Source organism: Crocuta crocuta, unplaced genomic scaffold, assembly GCF_008692635.1.
Source record: "Crocuta crocuta isolate KB4526 unplaced genomic scaffold, BGI_CrCroc_1.0 scaffold506, whole genome shotgun sequence".
Lineage (NCBI taxonomy): Eukaryota > Metazoa > Chordata > Mammalia > Carnivora > Hyaenidae > Crocuta > Crocuta crocuta.
Genome location: NW_027528991.1, coordinates 455,797 through 461,869, shown reverse-complemented (window position 1 = coordinate 461,869; position 6,073 = coordinate 455,797).

Genomic DNA, 6,073 nt, shown 5'->3' with positions numbered 1-6,073 from the left:
CCTGCAGAGCCCGACAGGAGAGTCACTTTTTCGTCCAAATTTCTTCTTTTCCCCTAAAGAAAACCCTCTCCCTTCTCCCTGCTTGTTCAGACTCTTGTGGGTGTTTCCACTCTTTCTCTTTCTCTCCAGCTGCTTCTGTGGGCAATGCTTTTCCTGCACTCCCCGCCCCTCCCCGCCGCCCCGTCCCCGTCCTCTCTGTGCAAATATAGCTCCGTCCCCTCCCCTCCGCGGCCTCTCCCTCCCCAGGTCGCCTCTCCCCGGCGCCTGCGAGCTCTGTGGCTGAAGTAATGCAGATTGTTGTTAATCCTCAGATCAGTTTTCTAGTGCGCGGGATGGTTTGGCGGGGAGCTGGCTCTGTTTTGGGGACGCGAAAGCCAAGAACTTCCATGCTGCTCCGCCATCGTCTTTTTTCCTTTTTTGCGACCCCCGCCACTGCACAGGTGGTACGGGGTAGAGGTGACCGAGAGGAGGTGCGGGTCACGTCCTCAGGGAACCCCCAGGCCAGTGGGGGAGACGGTGAGCTTGCAGGTGGCTGGCAGGATGCAGCAAGTGCCTGGGTCCTCGCCATGTTTGCAGGCGCTGAGCCCAGGGAAGGGGGAGGTGGGCCCCTAAGACCCAGCAGCCAGGACCAGAGGGGAGCCAGATGGTGAGGGTAAGGGTTCATCTGGAGTGCGGGGAACCGGAGAGAGTCCCGGGGCTGACAGTCACTTCCCGTGGAAGGAGCCGGACACGAAGGACCTCACAGGCCTCACCTCGCACCCCAGGGCCTCAGGGGCTGGGGAAGGGTGTTTAGCCTTCCGGGGCACGTCCCAGCCTCGGTCACTGCAGCGAGATGCCGTGCGGGGTGACGAGGCAGGAGCAGAGACCAGCGGTGACACGGTGACATGTGACTGCAGCAGCAGGTGTGTGAGGCTGCAGGCGGAGCAGTGACGCCGTGGGGATGACAGACTCGGTGGCCCTGGGTACCCACAGGGGTGCACTAGGGACACCAAAGCCCAGGGGCCTCAGGGACAGGACAGGCTGGCAGGGCCCACGGGTCAGCGGGGGGTCAGCGGACCTCACCCTCCCACCCCGGGCGAAGACGGTCCCCCGCCAGAGCTGGCCAGCCCTTGGGTGCCAGCCCCCCACTCCCTCACCAAGGCTGCTCCCCAGGGCCCACCAAGAGGTCAGGGTGCCCAGCCTCACGGCCACCGGGCTCGCCGCACACCTCGTCGGACCCCCATTAGGCTTGAGGTGTAATTCTCAGAACTATTCCTGCTTCGAGGCCCTTCGGTACAACTGTCCCTCGCCCGGGACATTCAGGCCTCCGTTCCCCCCACACGCTTGCTAACACTTCGGGTGTCCGTAAATATCTCTCTTCGCGAAGGCCTGCCCAGCCCCAAACCGAAATTGGGCCCTCCTGTGACAAAACCTATACTTGGCCTTCAGGGCAGGGAAGGCGACGTGCAATCATGCATCTGGATGTGTGGCCGTCTGTTTTATATTTAGCCTCCTAGGCTGCCGTGTGCAGGGGCGGGACCCCGAGCCCCGGGCCCAGCGCCGGCTCCCCGCGGATGCTGGGTGAACTCCGCGCAGCGCTGGAGGCGCGGGGGCGGGCGAGGGGGAGGAGGAGCTGGCGCCCAGGCTCCGGCGGCTGAGGGTGCTCCTGCCACCCAGCACGTGGGGGCAAGTCCGGAGGGAAGTCGCACCGAGAGACGAGAGAGGGCCAGGCTCGCTGCAGGGCACGGGGGCCGGTCTCTCTGTCCTGTCAGTGCGTTCGTGTGATCGTCGGTAAAACCCCATCTGGAGGAGCACATTGAAAATCAAAATCGGAGTCCCGCCCTGAGGGCACGCTGCCCCGGCCAGCCCGCGAGGCCCCGGGACGGCGGTGGGGCCATCTCCACCCCAGACAGCAGAGTCCGCAGGCGCCAGCCCTCCTGCCGAGTCCGGCCAAGTGTCCGGTGGGGAGGCTGGGGCCTCGGCGCCCTGCCGCCACGGGCACTGAGTCTCAGACACCGTGTGTTTCGGGAGGTGGGCCCCAAAGCGTTGGCAGGTAGAGGGGGCAGCGGCCGCATCGAGGCGCCGTCCCTCTGCCCGCGAGTGCTGGGGGGGTGTACGGCTGGCGGTTCCCGCACACCGATGACCGCTGCGGCGTGCGCGGCTTCCCTGGAGGCCGCCGCAGGGAGAGTCGGGTCTCCCTGGAGCTCAGCCTTCAGCAGGACAGGAATGCTGCACAGGTTCTGTGGGAAGACACACGACAATGATCACGGGTCCAGGGAGGCTGTGCAGGCACAAATGCGCAGAGCCTGAGGCCGGCCCCACGCATTCTGCATCGTGTGCGCCACAGAGCTGGGGCCCTGACGGGCTCCGTGGAGACTGGGATGGCTCACCTCAAAACTGCTTGGGAGGACAAAGAACCTGCCTGCCACGGTCTGCAGTATAGACCTCACGCCTGTGCCGTCGCTGAACCAGCACAAAAAACAACTACATCTTGTTTTTCTCCCCCTCTATCCATCCCTAGGTCCACCTATCCGTCCATCTATCCATTATCTGTCCATCCATACAACTATCCATCCCTATGTCCACCTACCCATATATACACCCATCTACCCACCATAGGTCCACCTACCCATCCATACACCCATCTACCCGTCATATGTCCATCTCCCCATCTATACAGCCATCTATCCACCCCACACATATTTACGGAGCACTTACTATGAGCAGCGCTTGCTGCTGAAGACTCAGTGGGGAAATTCTTTACCCTCAGAACACACATTCTAATGGGAAAGACAAGGCAGGCCAGTCTGCGCTGGTGGAGAAAGAGCCACAGAGCCCGGAGGACGGGGATCAGAGGAGCTTTTCTACTACAGATGCCAACGAGGGTGTGACTTGAAAGACAATGGGAACAGATCTGTGGATGGCCCCTGAAGGTCACGCAAGTACTCAGAAGAAAGAGAACACAGCCTGTTGTCTGCTGCAGACACTGCCTCCCCTCTACTTTGCCCAGACCCCCTCCTCTTCCACCGGCTTCTCGAAGGGTGGAGGCGAAGGCTCTGCATTGGCCGTGGTTGGCAGGGGAATGAAGGTGGGTGAGCACAGGAAATATTGCAGGGACTTGTTTGTAACCCTCAAACCTGGTCCCTATGCCAACACTTTCCCAGAAACTGCTGTGTGCCAACGTTTACTCGAGGGTGCGTCTACAGCACAGTGAGGGACCAGGTTCCTGCTTCCTCAGTCTGGAAGCTTCCGGCAGCTGGAGGAAGCCAGCCTGGGTGGAAGTCTCAGGACAACAGTGCCTGCCCAGATGGCCTGCCTGCCTGTGCGCCCGGATGCGGGCTCATCTCTGCAGAGACTAACCTCACGGGGTCGGTGCCTGGCTCCCCGCTCTGAACGCCTGCCTGCTCGGGTGAGTGTGTCCAGGTGTGCACACACTCGAGTGTGAGAGGAGGCAGCTGAGACGGGGGTGGCGCCCACGTGTGTGCAAGCTAACACTCAGAGCACAGGACACGCGTGTGGTATACGCTGTAGACATGTGTACACCGCAATCTAACATGGAGCCCTGCCTGGGGCTTATGCAGAGCCAGCTCTTCAGAGCACTTAGGGTCATGATCCCAGCATCTTGATCTTTCCTCCAAGACTTGGTCTCGACCACAGGGCATGCTGGGCCCGGATGTTAGCAATGACACTCACTACAAGCCTGCCCAACAGATTTGGGCCTTTTCTCTCTTGACACTTGAGGAGACTGAGGCCCAGAGGGGTGCACAGCCCCAGGCCGCACGCCAGCGCCAGCGGTGCCCGGAGGGATGTGGTGGAGCCAGGACGGCCCCAGGGGGCTGCACGTGCCCTTTCGCTCTGTCACAAACTGCAGACCATCTCCAAGAACGGCGCTCATGGCGGCCAGGCCGTGCGCAGAGCGTACCTGCCTGGACGGATGCTTCAGGAGGGGTCAGGTTCTGTTACACGGCGCGTGCCGCAGGCGGAGCCAGGAGGGCCTCTGCCTCAGACCCTGGAAAGACGCTTAGATGAGGCGCATTTCACAGGTGACCCAGCACACTGGCAGGGGCTTCGTGGGACCCAGCGGGCCGACCCTCGTCTTTCATAGGAAAGAACTTTCCTAAACTGGACACTTACATCCATTTACATTCCAGGCCAACTACGGTTCATGACTCAGGCAGAAGTGCCGTGAGTAAGGCTGTTAAATGGACTCAATGAATGAAAAGGGCTGAGCTGCACAAATCTTATATGTTGCCATAGAGGTTTGCCTCAGTCTGCACCTTTTGTGGAAGGCCTGATTGAGACAAAGTTGATCTCATAGAAACTGAGATTAATAGATTTTTGTCATAGTTCTTTTTCAGCTGGTTGTTACGTGCAACTATGCATGTACAGAACAGGGGTGAGGTGAGCAGAGCAGTCACAGCGACAGGAACGTCAGGCCTCCCTCTGCAGCCCCTGCTGCTCTCCGGGCCCGCAGGAGGGAGAAAGGCCTGGGTGGGTGGGAGGGGGCCACGTGGGGTCAGGTCCTCAAGGTCAACTCATCCTGCTCCAAGGAGCCCGAAACACAGACTGGACAGCCAGGCACACGGACGTGCTTGCCTGGCCCGGCCTCCTCTGCTGGCCGATTCTGGAGGCTTCTAGATGCTGAGGCCAGGAGAGGGAGCACCCGGCTCTTCTCTTCGAGAATCAGGCCCTCTCCGGACACTGTGTCAGCAGCTCCGACGCCTGGGAATTGAGCGATGTTTTCAAAGGAACTATTTTGGGCTTAGGGGAAAACAAGGCCCGGAGGCGCCTGCCCTGCGCAGTGCGAAGGGGAGGCTGGCCGAAGCTGGGGCCTCGGTGGCCCCAGGGGCTGGCTCCAGGTTCCAGGGCAGAAGGGAGGCCCGGTTCCCCCAGATCCGCCCAGGCCCCCCGCTGACGTCTCGGGAACCCCGATTCCTTCCAGACAGCCGCCCTCTGCTCCGCCGCCCGCTCGGGGCCCGTCACACGCCGTCCTCTCTCCAGGTTCCGGGGCCCTGGTGTTGTGCTAGGCACACGTGCGTGCTCAGGTACATGCACACGTGTGCACACGCGGTCACAATGCTTACACATACACTCCTACACCCATGTGCCCACGCACACACATGTGCAAACACACAGGTGCACACTCACACACCCGTGTGCACACACACCGCCACCACCAGTCTCTCATTACAGGTCCTGAAGGACGGGGATTTCCTGGACCCCACAAGGACGACCTCCCAGCCAAGTGCCCGTGCCCTCTCCCGTGTCCTGTCCCGTGTCCTGTCCCGTGTCCTATCCTGTGTCCCGTCCTGTGTCCCCTCCAGTGTCCCGTCCCGTGTCCTCTCCCGTGTCCTGTCCGTGTCCTGTCCCATGTCCTCTCCGTGTCCTGTCCCGTGTCCTCTCCGTGTCCCGTCCCGTGTCCCATCCCGTGTCCCCTCCAGTGTCCTCTCCCGTGTCCTGTCCCGTGTCCTCTCCGTGTCCCGTCCCGTGTCCCATCCCGCGTCCTCTCCCACCAGAGNGTCCTGTCCGTGTCCTGACCCATGTCCTCTCCGTGTCCTGTCCCGTGTCCTCTCCAGTGTCCTGTCCCGTGTCCTGTCCCGTGTCCTCTCCGTGTCCCATCCCGCGTCCTCTCCCACCAGACCTGCGCTTCCAGGCCCTACTCCCCTTTCCCCTCAGGGACGGTGCCTGAGGGCTCGTGCGTCCCAGCGTGGGGGCAGCCGACCTCCATGACTCCTGCTCTGAAGGGGACGCCGGCCAGGACGCAGCCGGGGTAGCAGGGAGGCCTCCAGGCCACCAGGGCTNAGCCCAAGTGCTTTTCCCCGAACAACACTGAGGCTGTCACCCCACAGCCACCAGGTCCCCAGGAGGCACTGTGGGCACGAGTGTCTCCTGCCACCAGGTCCCCGGGGGCACCGTGGGTCCAAGCGTCTCCTGCCAGCACTTGGCTGTCCTGCACCCGGCGTCGGAACGTCCTTTAGTTTTCACATCAGTAACGTCACCCGCTCCCTGGGGGCTGCACGCGAGACACCCCAGGAAGGCCCGTGTTCTGGTCTGGGAGGGGCCCGTGCGCCTGCGTGCTCCCCCCCCCCCGGGG